Source organism: Nerophis lumbriciformis, linkage group LG06 (assembly GCF_033978685.3).
Source record: "Nerophis lumbriciformis linkage group LG06, RoL_Nlum_v2.1, whole genome shotgun sequence".
Lineage (NCBI taxonomy): Eukaryota > Metazoa > Chordata > Actinopteri > Syngnathiformes > Syngnathidae > Nerophis > Nerophis lumbriciformis.
This window is the reverse complement of record NC_084553.2, coordinates 10,160,951-10,177,969: the sequence shown is the minus strand read 5'-3', so window position 1 is coordinate 10,177,969 and position 17,019 is coordinate 10,160,951. Positions and strand designations below refer to the sequence as shown.

The 17,019-nt window shown below is 35.0% G+C and overlaps 1 protein-coding gene across 3 annotated transcripts in view; it reads left to right on the top strand.

Annotated features, from left to right (window-relative positions):
• LOC133608457 (uncharacterized) overlaps nucleotides 1-17,019 on the top strand; it is a 444,769-nt gene that overhangs the window by 315,674 nt on the left and 112,076 nt on the right. The window lies entirely within an intron of this gene.

The window sequence follows — 17,019 nt, the reverse complement described above, 5'->3', positions numbered from 1 at the left end:
AGCAAATATCACCCTTATTTGAGATATTTCATCTTACTTAGATTTCAGTTTTTGCAGTGCAAGTGCAACATACAGTAGAAGAACTCCATGCAGTTCCACTTTATATTAGCCAGCAGGCTGAACCGGATGAGATGCAGCGGTAATGTTGTCAATACATCAGCTGCTCGTTACAGTCGGCGTCATTACAGCTTGACGACGCTCGCCCGCCGCCGCGTCGAGCGACTCTCCCGCTGTCAGCAGCTGCGTCGCCATTTGCCCGACGCCGGTCGGGGGAATGGCATTCAGACACGGAACCAGGCAGCTGAACTCCCCAACTCACGTATCAACACCCCGCCCCCGCGCGCCGGCGGGGTCGGGGAGCGCGTACGACTTTGACATGCGCGCCCATCGCCGCGGCGGCTGTAATGGAATCAGCCTCGACTGCCGGGCTTTATATTTGTTGTCTTTATGCAGCAGTCGTGACAGAGTTGAATCATTCATAAGGCCGTGTCTACTGGAGCGCATACAAAAAGCCTCGAAAGTAATTGCGAAGGTTGGGGCGGGGAGAAAAATGACCTACATGGCGAACAATGCGTTGCTTTTTGTTGTTGAACAATAGCTCTACTGATCACTAAAAGCAAAGAAGTATCACGCACATCATGGGAAGAAGCACAAACTGCCTTTTCTCAAGCAGAATCACTTTTCAGCTGGTGTCTAATAGAGATCCACTGATAGGGTTTCTTTCCATTGTTAGTAACGTATATTGTGGACTATAGGGCGCACCCACTTAGTTTTAGACCACGAAAATATGTTTGCATATACAAACCCTGTTTCCATATGAGTTGGGAAATTGTGTTAAATGTAAATATAAACAGAATACAATGATTTGCAAATCCTTTTCAACCCATATTCAATTGAATGCACTACAAAGACAACATATTTGATGTTCAAACTTATAAACTTTTTTTTTTTTTTTGCAAATAATAATTAACTTAGAATTTCATGGCTGCAACACGTGCCAAAGTAGTTGGGAAAGGGCATGTTCACCACTGTGTTACATGGCCTTTCCTTTTAACAACACTCAGTGAACGTTTGGGAACTGAGGAGACACATTTTTGAAGCTTCTCAGGTGGAATTCTTTCCCATTCTTGCTTGATGTACAGCTTAAGTTGTTCAACAGTCCGTTGTGGTATTTTAGGCTTCATAATGCGCCACACATTTTCAATGGGAGACAGGTCTGGACTACAGGCAGGCCAGTCTAGTACCCGCACTCTTTTACTATGAAGCCACAATGATGTAACACGTGGCTTGGCATTGTCTTGCTGAAATAATCAGGGGCGTCCATGGTAACGTTGCTTGGATGGCAACATATGTTGCTCCAAAACCTGTATGTAACTTTCAGCATTAATGGCGCCTTCACAGATGTGTAAGTTACCCATGTCTTGGGCACTAATACACCCCCATACCATCACAGATGCTGGCTTTTCAACTTTGCGCCTATAACAATCCGGATGGTTCTTTTCCTCTTTGGTCCGGAGGACACGACGTCCACAGTTTCCAAAAACAATTTGAAATGTGGACTCATCAGACCACAGAACGCTTTTCCACTTTGTATCAGTCCATCTTAGATGAGCTCGGGCCCAGCAAAGCCGGCGACGTTTCTGGGTGTTGTTGATAAACGGTTTCCGCCTTGCATAGGAGAGTTTTAACTTGCACGTACAGATGTAGCGACCAACTGTAGTTACTGACAGGGGGTTTCTGAAGTGTTCCTGAGCCCATGTGGTGATAACCTTTACACACTGATGTCGCTTGTTGATGCAGTACAGCCTGAGGGATCGAAGGTCACGGGCTTAGCTGCTTACGTGCAGTGATTTCTCCAGATTCTCTGAACCCTTTGATGATATTACGGAGCGTAGATGGTGAAATCCCTAAATTCCTTGCAATAGCTGGTTGAGAAAGGTTTTTCTTAAACTGTTCAACAATTTGCTCACGCATTTGTTGACAAAGTGGTGACCCTCGCCCCATCCTTGTTTGTGAATGACTGAGCATTTCATGGAATCTACTTTTATACCCAATCATGGCACCCACCTGTTCCCAATTAGCCTGCACACCTGTGGGATGTTCCAAATAAGTGTTTGATGAGCATTCCTCAACTTTATCAGTATTTATTGCCACCTTTCCCAACTTCTTTGTCACGTGTTGCTGGCATCAAATTCTAAAGTTAATGATTATTTGCAAAAAAAAAAAATGTTTATCAGTTTGAACATCAAATATGTTGTCTTTGTAGCATATTCAACTGAATATGGGTTGAAAATGATTTGCAAATCATTGTATTCCGTTTATATTTACATCTAACACAATTTCCCAACTCATATGGAAACGGGGTTTGTATTAGCCACACTGGATTATAAGCCGCAGACATACAGTCGTGGTGAAAAGTAAAAAATATAATGTCATGACTGTCTTTGAGTTTCCAATCATTTCTACAACTCTTATTTTTTTCTGATAGAGTGATTGGAGCACATACTTGTTGGTCACAAAAAAACATTCATGAAGTTTGCTTCTTTGATGAATTTATTATGGGTCTACTGAAAATGTGAGCAAATCTGCTGGGTCAAAAGTATACATACAGCAATGTTAATTAGAGATGTCCGATCATGGCTTTTTTGCCAATATTCCGATATTGTCCAACTCTTAATTACCAAATCCGATATCAACCGATACTGATATATACAGTCGTGGAATTAACACATTATTAGGGACCGAGTCCCTTTGGGACAGAGGACCTTATTGTATTTCTAGCGTTTTATTATTATTATACCGCCGCCTCTTTGAGCTGTAATTTGACCCCCTTAACATGCTTCAAAACTCACCAAATTGGAAACACACATCAGGACTGGCGAAAATTGCGATCTAATCAAAAAACCAAACCCCAAAACTCAAAATTGCGCTCGAGCGCCCCCTAGGAAGAAAACACAGACAAAACTGCCTGTAACTCCCAGTAGGAATGTCGTGGAGACATGAAACAAAAATCTCTATGTAGGTCTCACTTAGACCTATATTTCATACAATGACAACCCCCAGCAAAAATCAACAGGAAGTTTGCAATTCCCCCTTCAGAACAAAAGTTGTGTAAAAACCTTTTTTCAAACATTATCTCCTCTGAGCGCGTTTGTCGTGTCGGCTTCAAATTAGCACAGGAGAGAGTTTGAACCCTTCTGATTAAAAGTTGATGAAAGAGTTTTAATTACTGCTCCGGTTTGGATTTTATGAGCCCTCAAAGTCGGTCCCGTCCATCGCTGCTTGCAGCTTTAATTATGCCTAATTTTGTTGTGATGCCTCGCTGGATGCATTAAACAATGTAACAAGGTTTTCCAAAATAAATCAACTCAAGTTATGGAAAAAAAATGCCAACATGGCACTGCCATATTTATTATTGAAGTCACAAAGTGCATAATTTTTTTAAACATGCCTCAAAACAGCAGCTTGGAATTTGGGACATGCTCTCCCTGAGAGAGCATGAGGAGGTTGAGGTGGGCGGGGTTTTTGGGTAGGGCGTAGCGGGGGGTGTATATTGTAGCGTCCCAGAAGAGTTAGTGCTGCAAGGGTTTCTGGGTATTTGTTCTGTTGTGTTTATGTTGTGTTACGGTGCGGATGTTCTCCCGAAATGTGTTTGTCATTCTTGTTTGGTGTGGGTTCACAGTGTGGCGCATATTTGTAACAGTGTTAAAGTTGTTTATACGGCCACCCTCAGTGTGACCTGTAAGGCTGTTCACCAAGTATGCTTGCATTCACTTGTGTGTGTGAAAAGCCGTAGATATTATATGACTGGGCCGGCACGCAAAGGCAGTGCCTTTAAGGTTTATTGGCGCTCTGTACTTCTCCTTACCGATAATTTTGAAACTGATACCGATAATTTACGATATTACATTTTAAAGCATTTATCGGCCGATAATTTCGGCAGTTCAATATTATCGGACATCTCTAATGTTAATATTTGGTTACATGTCCCTTGGCAAGTTTCACTGCAATAAGGCGCTTTTGGTAGCCATCCACAAGCTTCTGGCATGAACCACTTGTCTCAATCCGAATGAAATTTTGATCCGAACGTGTGTGATTGGGAATTAGAATAGTCCGAATGGCGTGTTTACATCAAGCATTTTTATTCCGGTCAGGCTTTTAATCCGATTAAATGGGTCAATGTGTGCATACCTAACCATAGAACAGACAATAACAAAAATGTCCAGTGTCTCTGTCGGTGTTGAAAACTATTTGTTGAATACCAAATACTATGGCCGTTAGCAAAGAAAAATTTGCCGCACAGTTTTATAAACCACAGGGTTTAAAGCGTAGAAAAAAAGTAGTGGTTTATAGTCTGGAACAGATAGAAAATTGGGCTCCAGAAAATAGAAAACTTTTTTTAAGCAGGGTCGGTGGGCTGGTTATTTGTTGAAGTACTAAACACTAGTATCATATTAATCATAGAATCTATTATACAGCCTTATTCACATGTGAATAATATAAATACAGTCTATTATACAGCATTATTCACATGTGAATAATATAAATACAGTCTATTATACAGCATTATTCACATGTGAATAATATAAATACAGTCTATTATACAGCATTATTCACATGTGAATAGTATAAATACAGTCTATTATACAGCATTATTCACATGTGAATAATATAAATACAGTCTATTATACAGCATTATTCATCTGTGAATAAAATAAATACAGTCTATTATACAGCGTTATTCACATGTGAATAATATAAATACAGTCTATTATACAGCGTTATTCACATGTGAATAATATAAATACAGTCTATTATACAGCAATATTCACATGTGAATAATATAAATACAGTCTATTATACAGCATTATTTACATGTGAATAATATAAATACAGTATATTATACAGCATTATTCACATATGAATAACATAAATACAGTCTATTATACATCATTATTCACATGTGAATAACGTAAATACAGTCTATTATACAGCATTATTCAAATGTGAATAATATAATACAGTCTTATACAGCATTATTTACATGTGAATAATATAAATAGTCTATTATACAGCATTATTCATATGTGAATAACATACATACAGTCTATTATACAGCATTATTCACATGTGAATCATATAAATACAGTCTATTATACAGCATTATTCACATGTGAATAATATAAATAGAGTCTATTATACAGCATTATTCACATGTGAATAACACAAATACAGTCTATTATACAGCATTATTCAAATGTGAATAATATAATACAGTCTTATACAGCATTATTCACATGTGAATAATATAAATAGTCTATTATACAGCATTATTCACATGTGAATAATATAAATAGTCTATTATACAGCATTATTCACATGTGTATGTTGTATCTGCTGATGGAGTTCTGTAATAATCCATCCATTTTATACCGCTTGTCCCTACTAACACAAAAAAGGATAATACGATATACGTCAAAATGCCAAATATTGGCACTGATAATCCGTGGATCGCTAGTCTTTACCTTATAATTCATGTATTGTAGGAGCCAGGTCAGGCCCCATGAAGTACCTATTAATTAAGGCCCTAAAATCCATAGTGGGCCGTCTGCCCAGTACAAGCCCCGCAGTGTTACAGTCAGGGTCACCTCGTTGACGGTGATGAAGGAGCCCATTGAAATGTTCAAAACAAAAAGCGTGTGGTTTCCCGGCCGGTTCCGGTATTGGAACGCTCACTTCCTGGATTTACAACCGAGCAGCTAAGAAAGAACCTTCAGTAGAAACCACAATGTGGTGTTTTTTTTCTGGAGGTCCACCCAGCTTCACCCGCAACTAGAGGGCACTCTAGCGCCATCACCAGGTCAAAACCCGGGTGTCGCGCAAAGCCCACACCAGTCTTTATTTGTCAGTTTTCTGATTAAAATTGCCATTGTGATTGGGTTCCAGTGGAAATGCATACATCTGCTAAAATGATGAGTGAAGAATCAATAATCAATTGATAATTGTCTCAAGTTGCCACGCATCAGATCAGTTCTGGGCAAAATACGGCCCGCGGGCTACATGCGGCCCATTAAGATTTTCAATCCAGCCCGCCGGACGTTCTACATAATTTTTAGACCTTAAACATCAAAACTGTTGCCGCCTACGTTCCATATTTCTACAACAAATTTCTGCATAGAAGTGATAATATATCATATTAGAATAGAATAGAATAGAAAGTACTTTATTGATCTCTGGGGGAAATTCAGCACCACAGTTCGCTCACAATAAACAAACACTTAGGTATTTTTTACATGTAAATAATATAAATACAGTCTATTATACAGCATTATTCACATGTGAATAAAATAAATACAGTCTATTATGCAGCATTATTCACATGTGAATAATATAAATAGAGTCTATTATAAAGCATTGTTCACATGTGAATAACATAAATACTGTCTATTATACAGCATTATTCACATGTGAATAATATAAATACAGTCTATTATACAGCATTATTCACATGTGAATAACATAAATACCGTCTATTATACAGCATTATTCACATGTGAATAATATAAATAGTCTATTATACAGCATTATTCACATGTGAATAATACAAATAGTCTATTATTCAACATTATTCAAATGTGAATAATATAAATCCAGTCTATTATACAGGATTATTCACATGTGAATAATATGAATATAGTCTATTATACAGCATTATTCACATGTGAATAATATAAATACAGTCTATTATACAGCATTATTCACATGTGAATAATATAAATACAGTCTATTATACAGCATTATTCACATGTGAATAATATAAATACAGTCTATTATACAGCATTATTCACATGTGAATAATATAAATACAGTCTATTATACAGCATTATTCACATGTGAATAACATAAATACAGTCTATTATACAGCATTATTCACATGTGAATAATATAAATAGAGTCTATTATAAAGCATTATTCACATGTGAATAATGCTGTATAATAGACTGTATTTATTCACATGTGAATAATATAAATAGAGTCTATTATAAAGCATTATTCACATGTGAATAACACAAATACAGTCTATTATACAGCATTATTCACATGTGAATAATATAAATAGAGTCTATTATAAAGCATTATTCACGTGTAAATAACATAAATACAGTCTATTATACAGCATTATTCAAATGTTTATAATATAAATACAGTCTATTATACAGCATTATTCACATGTGAATAATATAAATACAGTCTATTATTCAACATTATTCTCATGTGAATAATAGAAATACAGTCTATTATACAGCATTAATCACATGTGAATAACATAAATACAGTCTATTATGCAGCATTATTCACATGTGAACAATATAAATACAGTCTATTATACAGCATTATTCACATGTGAATAATATAAATACAGTCTGTTATACAGCATTATTCACATGTGAATAACATAATTACAGTCTATTATACTATTATTTATATATATATATATATATATATATATATATATATATATATATATATATATATATACAGTATATATATATATATATATATATATATATATATATATATATATATATATATATATATATACTATAATATATCTGTAATAGCTGCCACGTTTGATTGTGTCAGAGTCCTGATTGGCCCCTCTGGGGTTCATCAGAAAATATAGCGTGACTGATCTTGTTAGTAGCAATTAACATCCCTCCTCGTCGGTAATTGTTCTCAACGTGTCACCGTCTGACCCGCCATCCATCACTTCCTGTCCGTGGCCTCCAGCTGCAAGGGGAGGCTGACCGTTCACAGGAGAAGATAAACCACCTTTTCTTTAGTTGTCCATGTTTGGTTTTGATGGATCCATGTGGGCGGATGCAGCTGAGATAGGCTCCAGCAGCCCCCGCGAACCCAAAAAGGGACAAGCGGTAGAAAATGGATGGATGGATGTGGGCGTGGCCTCCTTAGAGCTAGCAGCCTCTCTCTGTTGAACGTATGCTTGCCTGACAGTCGTGCCTGCAACCCTGCGGGCTGTGCTGGGAAATGTTTCTGCCTTTTTCACCTCCTGGAGCACACAAGAACCTCAGTGTTGTCTGCGTCCTCTGCGGTGGACATTTCTGAAAAAGTGTGGCTCTAAAACGTGTGTGATGTGGTCATACAGCAGGGGTGTGCAAACTTTTTCTACGCTGAAAAGTCTACTAAAACAGAAGTTCAATATATTTAAAGATATAACTTTTTGATCAGCTTTGTGTTATATGTGAAATTATTATGGGCCTGCTGCTACCCATTCACCTAATTATTATGGGCCTGCTGCTACTCATTCACCTAATTATTATGGGCCTGCTGCTACCCATTCACCTGATTATTATGGGCCTGCTGCTACCCATTCATCTAATTATTATGGGCCTGCTGCTACCCATTCATCTAATTATTATGGGCCTGCTGCTTCCCATTCACCTAATTATTATGGGCCTGCTGCTACCCATTCACCTAATTATTATGGGCCTGCTGCTACCCATTCACCTAATTATTATAGGCCTGCTGCTACCCATTCACCTAATTATTATAAGCCTGCTCCTACCCATTCACCTAATTATTATGGGCCTGCTGCTACCCATTCACCTAATTATTATGGGCCTGCTGCTACCCATTCACCTAATTATTATAAGCCTGCTGCTTTCCATTCACCTAATTATTATGGGCCTGCTGCCACCCATTCACCTAATTATTATAAGCCTGCTGCTTTCCATTCACCTAATTATTATGGGCCTGCTGCCACTCATTCACCTAATTATTATGGGCCTGCTGCCACCCATTCACCTAATTATTATGGGCCTGCTGCCACCCATTCACCTAATTATTATGGGCCTGCTGCTACCCATTCACCTAATTATTATAAGCCTGCTGCTACCCATTCACCTAATTATTATGGGCCTGCTGCTACCCATTCACCTAATTATTATAGGCCTGCTGCTACCCATACACCTAATTATTATGGGCCTGCCGCTACCCATTCACCTAATTAGTATGGGCCTGCTGCTACCCATTCACCTAATTATTATGGGCCTGCTGCTACCCATTCATCTAATTATTATGGGCCTGCTGCTACCCATTCACCTACTTATTATGGGCCTGCTGCTACCCATACACCTAATTATTATGGGCCTGCTGCCACCCATTCACCTAATTATTATGGGCCTGCTGCTACCCATTAACCTAATTATTATGGGCTTGCTGCTACCCATTCACCTAATTATTATAGGCCTGCTGCTATCCATACACCTAATTATTATGGGCCTGCTGCTACCCAATCACCTAATTATTATGGGCCTGCTGCTACCCATTCACCTAATTATTATGGGCCTGCTGCTACCCATTCACCTAAGAATGGGTGCTAACACAGTTAACATGCGTTTTTTGCGTACTTTTCAAGCTATTTTTGTATGTTTAAACCTAAAAATCAAGATTTCGGATACTTGACGCCATCTTGGAAGTATGCTAACCTCTCTTGTGTTAGCATGCAAACATTTTATGCTAGCCTTTTAGCTATTTTTTGTATGTTTACACCTAAAAATAGTGCATTTTGGTATTTCTTCTTATCCAGTTCACATACTGGTATACTTTTATGCAGGCTTTTTAGCTATTTGTGTATGTTTAAACCTAAAAATCCTGATTTTTGATACTTGACGCCATCTTGGAAGTATGCTAACGTCTCTTATATTAGCATGTTAACATTTTATGCTAGCTCTTTAGCTATATTTTTATGTCTCCACATAAAAATCATGATTTCAGACACTTGACGCCATTTTAGAAGTATGCTAACGTCTGTTATATTAGCATGATAACATTTTATGCTAGCTTTTTTAGCTATTTTTTGTATGAAAAATAGTGCATGTTGGTATTTTTTCTTATCCAGTCACGTACTGGTATACTTTTATGCAGGCTTTTTAGCTATTTGTGTATGTTTAAACCTAAAAATCCTGATTTTTGATACTTGACGCCATCTTGGAAGTATGCTAATGTCTCTTATATTAGCATGTTAACATTTTATTCTAGCTTTTTTAGCTATTTTTGTATGTTTACGCCTAAAATAGTGCATTTTGGTATTTCATCTAATCCAGTCACATACTGGTGTACTTTTATGCAGGCTTTTTAGCTATTTGTGTATGTTTAAACCTAAAAATCCTGATTTTTGATACTTGACGCCATCTTGGAAGTATGCTAACGTCTCTTATATTAGCATGTTAACATTTTATGCTAGCTCTTTAGCTATATTTTTATGTCTCCACATAAAAATCATGATTTCAGACACTTGACACCATTTTAGAAGTATGCTAACGTCTGTCATATTAGCATGATAACATTTTATGCTAGCTTTTTTAGCTCTTTTTTGTATGAAAAATAGTGCATGTTGGTATTTTTTCTTATCCAGTCACGTACTGGTATACATTTATGCAGGCTTTTTAGCGAATTGTGTATGTTTAAACCTAAAAATCCTGATTTTTGATACTTGACGCCATCTTGGAAGTATGCTAACGTCTCTTATATTAGCATGTTAACATTTTATGCTAGCTCTTTAGCTATATTGTTATGTCTCCACATAAAAATCATGATTTCAGACACTTGACGCCATTTTAGAAGTATGCTAACGTCTGTTATATTAGCATGATAACATTTTATCCTAGCTTTTTTAGCTATTTTTTGTATGAAAAATAGTGCACGTTGGTATTTTTTCTTATCCAGTCACGTACTGGTATACTTTTATGCAGGCTTTTTAGCGAATTGTGTATGTGTAAACCTAAAAATCCTGATTTTTGATACTTGACGCCATCTTGGAAGTATGCTAACGTCTCTTATATTAGCATGTTAACATTTTATGCTAGCTCTTTAGCTATATTTTTATGTCTCCACATAAAAATCATGATTTCAGACACTTGACGCCATTTTAGAAGTATGCTAACGTCTGTTATTTTAGCATGATAACATTTTATCCTAGCTTTTTTAGCTATTTTTTGTATGAAAAATAGTGCACGTTGGTATTTTTTCTTATCCAGTCACGTACTGGTATACTTTTATGCAGGCTTTTTAGCTATTTGTGTATGTTTAAACCTAAAAATCCTGATTTTTGATACTGGACGCCATCTTGGAAGTATGCTAATGTCTCTTATATTAGCATGTTAACATTTTATTCTAGCTTTTTTAGCTATTTTTGTATGTTTACGCCTAAAATAGTGCATTTTGGTATTTCATCTAATCCAGTCACATACTGGTGTACTTTTATGCAGGCTTTTTAGCGAATTGTGTATGTTTAAACCTAAAAATCATGATTTTTGATGCTTGACGCCATCTTAGAAGTATGCTAATGTCTCTTATATTAGCATGTTAACATTTTATGCTAGCTCTTTAGCTATTTTTTTTTTGTCTACACATACAAATCATGATTTCAGACACTTGACGCCATTTTAGAAGTATGCTAACGTCTGTTATATTAGCATGATAACATTTTATTCTAGCTTTTTTAGCTATTTTTTTGTATGAAAAATAGTGCATGTTGGTATTTTTTCTTATCCGGTCACGTACTGGTATACTTTTATGCAGGCTTTTTAGCTATTTGTGTATGTTTAAACCTAAAAATCCTGATTTTTGATACTTAACGCCATCTTGGAAGTATGCTAACGTCTCTTATATTAGCATGTTAACATTTTATGTTAGCTCTTTAGCTATTTTTTTTATGTCTACACATAAAAATCATGATTTCAGACACTTGACACCATTTTAGAAGTATGCTAACGTCTCTTATATTAGCATGATAACATTTTATTCTAGCTTTTTTAGCTATTTTTGTATGTTTACGCCTAAAATAGTGCATTTTGGTATTTCATCTAATCCAGTCACATACTGGTGTACTTTTATGCAGGCTTTTTAGCGAATTGTGTATGTGTAAACCTAAAAATCCTGATTTTTGATACTTGACGCCATCTTAGAAGTATGTTAACTCATCTTATATTAGCATGTTAACATTTTATGCTAGCTCTTTTAGCTATTTTTTTTATGTCTACACATAATAATCTTGATTTCAGACACTTGACGTCATTTTAGAAGTATGCTAACGTCTGTTATATTAGCATGATAACATTTTATGCTAGCTTTTTTAGCTATTTTTTGTATGAAAAATAGTGCATGTTGGTATTTTTTCTTATCCAGTCACGTACTGGTGTACTTTTATGCAGGCTTTTTAGCTATTTGGGTATGTTTAAACCTAAAAATCCTGATTTTTGATACTTGACGCCATCTTGGAAGTATGCTAACGTCTCTTATATTAGCATGTTAACATTTTATGTTAGCTCTTTAGCAATTTTTTTGTATGTCTACACATAAAAATCATGATTTCAGACACTTGACGCCATTTTAGAAGTATGCTAACGTCTGTTATATTAGCATGATAACATTTTATGCTAGCTTTTTTTAGCTATTTTTGTATGTTTACGCCTAAAATAGTGCATTTTGGTATTTCATCTAATCCAGTCACATACTGGTGTACTTTTATGCAGGCTTTTTAGCTATTTGTGTATGTTTAAACCTAAAAATCCTGATTTTTGATACTTGACGCCATCTTGGAAGTATGCTATCGTCTCTTATATTTGCATGTTAACATTTTATGTTAGATCTTTAGCTATTTTTTTTTTATGACTACACATAAAAATGATTTCAGACACTTGACGCATCTTATAAGTATGCTAACGTCTCTTGTATTAGCATGATAACATTTTATGCTAGCTATTTTTTGTATGTTTACGCCTAAAAATAGTGTATTTTGGCATTTTTTATTTTTCTTCCTATTGTTACGTCCCTACTCTCCAATTATCACCTGCTTCCGATGATCTCCTCGTTAGGCAAAGCCGCTCTAATTGGCGGCGGCCTCATGTCAAGTAGTGAATGTTTTGATGTCTGATGTTCCTGCGCGCCACACGTAGCGTGGGCTGACTTTGAATGTGGTTTGATTTGATTTGTTTTGTGTGTGTGTGTGTAAGCCCCGCCTTATCACTTCCTCCCTCAGTCTGTCACTCCGTCAGCAGCATTATCAGACGCCGCTGTGATTCATGTTAGCAGGCGGCCCTCGGGCTCTGCGTTAAAAAATAAAAAAAAAGGCGCAGTGTGACGATGATAATGTCAGGAAGCAGGCCTCGGTGTGACGGATACGATGGCGCCGCCAACCCCGGGATAGGTGAGCGCTTATCTGCTCTGTGACAATCACAGAGTCAGCGGTTCCTCGGGTCCACTTCAGGTTCATTCTGTCGTCACGTGACGGCTCCATGATTTGCAGGATAATGGGTCTGCCATGCAAAGAGATAAGAGAGCAGTGGTTCATCCTCCCGTGGGGTTTCCACATCGAAGCAGCCCTTGTTAGTCAGATGTGATTTAGTTTGTCGATCAACTCGATGTCGTTTACATGCAGCTTCCGTAGCTGGTGTGGGAAGTGGCACAAAAGCATTTTAGTATAATAACACGTCTGTATTACGATAAGAAAGCATGCAGTTCTTACTTGGTTGGCATGTATTCTTCCACTCACATTAGCCGTCTTTTCACTCACAGTCATGGCACCAAAAGTTAATTTTCAATGTCTTACTTTATTTATTAATTTTTTTAGCGATGAATATTTTACATTTTAATTTGTTATTTTTTAATGTATTAATTTTAATTTTACAGCACCAACATGTTGTTTTCTTGCAACCACTTATTATATAATTTTTTATTTATTTTGTTTATGAATATTTTAGTTCATTTATTTATTATTTATTCATTTTTGTTTAACTGCAACAAAAAAAATATTTTTTAAACCCCTGACAATTTATTATTTCATTTTATTGGTTATATTTTATTTCGGTTTTTTAAACTCTATTTATAATTATTTTTATTTGTTAAATTTAATTTTACAGCAAAAACATTTCATTTTCTTGCAATAAATTTGTATTTTATTTATGAATATGTTACTTAATTTATTCATACATTTTTGTTTCATTACAACAAAAAATATTTTTTAAACCCCTGACAATGTAATATTTTATTTTATTTGTTAAATTTTATTTCAGTTTTTTAAACTGTATTTATATATATTTTTTTTATTTATTTAATTTTATAGCACCAACATTTAATTTCCTTGAAATAACTTTATTTTATTTTATTTTAGTTACAAATATTTTAATTTGTATTTATTCATTCATTTTTTCACTGCACCAAAACAATAATTTTCTTGCAAGCCTCCGACTTATATTTTCCTTTTTTTTTTCTTTTCGTATTTATTCATTATTAGTTTTTTATTTTTTATTTTACACCACCAAAAATTCACTGTTATGCAAGCACTTTTTATTTTATGTTATTTACTTATTTCTTTCCTTTATTTTTTATTTTGTAATTATTCATTATTTGTTTATTTGTTTTATTTGACACCACCAAAAATTAATTTTCGTGCAAGCACCTGACAAAGTATTACTTGTTTACTTTATTTTATTATTTTCATTTTAGCTATGAATATTTTGTGTTTTAATTTTTTTTTTTTAATTTGGAAGTATACATTTTTCAACAACAACAAAAATTAAACCCTTGACATTGTATTATTTAAATTTTTTGTTATATTTTATTTCAGTTTTTTAAACTGTATTTATAATTATTTTCATTTGTTTATTTAATTTTACAGCACCAACATTTAATTTTCTTATGGGCCTGGTCAGCGCCGTGCATGGCAGCTCCCGCCATCAGTGTGTGAATGTGTGTGTGTGAATGGGTGAATGTGGAAATAGTGTCAAAGCACTTTGAGTTCCTTAAAAAGGTAGAAAAGTGCCATACAAGTAAAACCCATTTACCATTCTTGCAATAACTTTTTATTTTAATTAATTTTAGGTGTAAATATTTTAATTTGTATTTATTCATTCATTTTTTTACTACACCAAACATTTATTTTCCTGAAAGCCCCCGTCAATGTATTACTTATTTTTTTCCTTTATTAGTTTTTTCGTATTTATTCATTTTTTATTTTTTTTAATTTTACACCACCAAAAATTAATTTTCATGAGAGCTTATTCACTTGTTTTTTTCCTTTTTTAATTTCTAATTTTTTTCGTATTCATTCATTATTTGTTTAGTTTTTTTATTTTACACCACCAAAAATTATGTTTCATGGAAGTACTTTTTATTTGATCTTATTTACTTTTATTTTTCCTTATTTTTATTTTTCGTATTTATTCATTGTTTACTTTTTATTTTAAACCAGCAAAAATTCTTTTTCATGCAAGCACTTTTTATTTTATCTTATTTACTTATATATTTACTTAATTTTTTATTTCGTATTTGTTCACTATTTGTTTACTTTTTATTTTAAGTCCCATCTTAAAACTCATTTGTATACTCTAGCCTTTAAATAGCCCCCCTGTTGGACCAGTTGATCTGCCGTTTCTTTTCTTTTCTCCTCTGCTCCCCTTTTCCTTGAGGGGGGGGGGCACAGGTCCGGTGGCCATGGATGAAGTGCTGGCTGTCCAGAGTCGGGACCCGGGGTGGACCGCTCGCCTGTGCATCGGCTGGGAACATCTCTACGCTGCTGACCCGTCTCCGCTCGGGATGGTGTCCTGCTGGCCCCACTATGGACTGGACTCTTACTATTATGTTGGATCCACTATGGACTGGACTCTCACAATATTATGTCAGACCCACTCGACATCCATTGCTTTCGGTCTCCCCTAGAGGGGGGGGGTTACCCACATATGCGGTCCTCTCCAAGGTTTCTCATAGTCATTCACATCGACGTCCCACTGGGGTGAGTTTTTCCTTGCCCATATGTGGGCTTTGTACCGAGGATGTCGTTGTGGCTTGTGCAGCCCTTTGAGACACTTGTGATTTAGGGCTATATAAATAAAGATTGATTGATTGATTGATTGATATTTTACACCACCAAAAATTAATTTTCATGAGAGCTTATTTACTTGTTTTTTTCCTTTTTTATTTTTTTAATTTCGTATTCATTCATTATTTGTTTAGTTTTTTTTACACCACCAAAAGTTATTTTTCATGCAGGCACTTTTTATTTGATCTTATTTACCTTTATTTTTCCTTATTTTTATTTTTCGTATTTATTCATTGTTTACTTTTTATTTTAAACCAGCAAAAAATTATTTTCATGCAAGCACTTTTTATTTTATCTTATTTACTTATATATTTCCTTTTTTTTTCTTTTTGTATTTATTCTCTATTTATTTACTTTTTATTTTACACCACCAAAAATGTATTTTCATGAGAGCTTATTTACCGTATTTTTCGGGCAATAAATCGCAGTTTTTTTCATAACTTGGCCGCAGGTGCGACTTATTCGCAGGAGCGACTTAGGTGTGAAATTATTAACACATTAGCGTAAAATATCAAATAATATTATTTAGTTTATTCACGTAAGAGACTAGACGTATAAGATTTCATGGGATTTAGCGATTAGGAGTGACAGATTGTTTGGTAAACGTATAGCATGTTCTATATGTTATAGTTATTTGAATGACTCTTACCATAATATGTTACGTTAACATACCAGTTGGTTATTTATGCCTCATATAACGTACACTTATTCAGCCTGTTGTTCACTATTCTTTATTTATTTTATATTGTCTTTCAAATGTCTATTCTTGGTGTTGGCTTTTATCAAATAAATGTCCCCAAAAAATGTGACTTATACTCCAGTGCGACTTATATATGTTTTTTTCCTTCTTTATTATGCATTTTCGGCCGGTGCGACTTATACTCCGGAGCGACTTATACTCCGAAAATACGGTACTAGTTTTTTTCCTTTTTTTTAAAAATTTCGTATTCATTCATTATTTGTTTAGTTTTTTTATTTTATATCACCAAAAATAATTTTTCATGCAAGCACTTTTTATTTGATCTTTTTTACTTTTATTTTTCCTTATTTTTAATTTTCGTATTTATTCATTGTTTACTTTTTATTTTAATCCACCAAAAATTCATTTTCATGCAAGC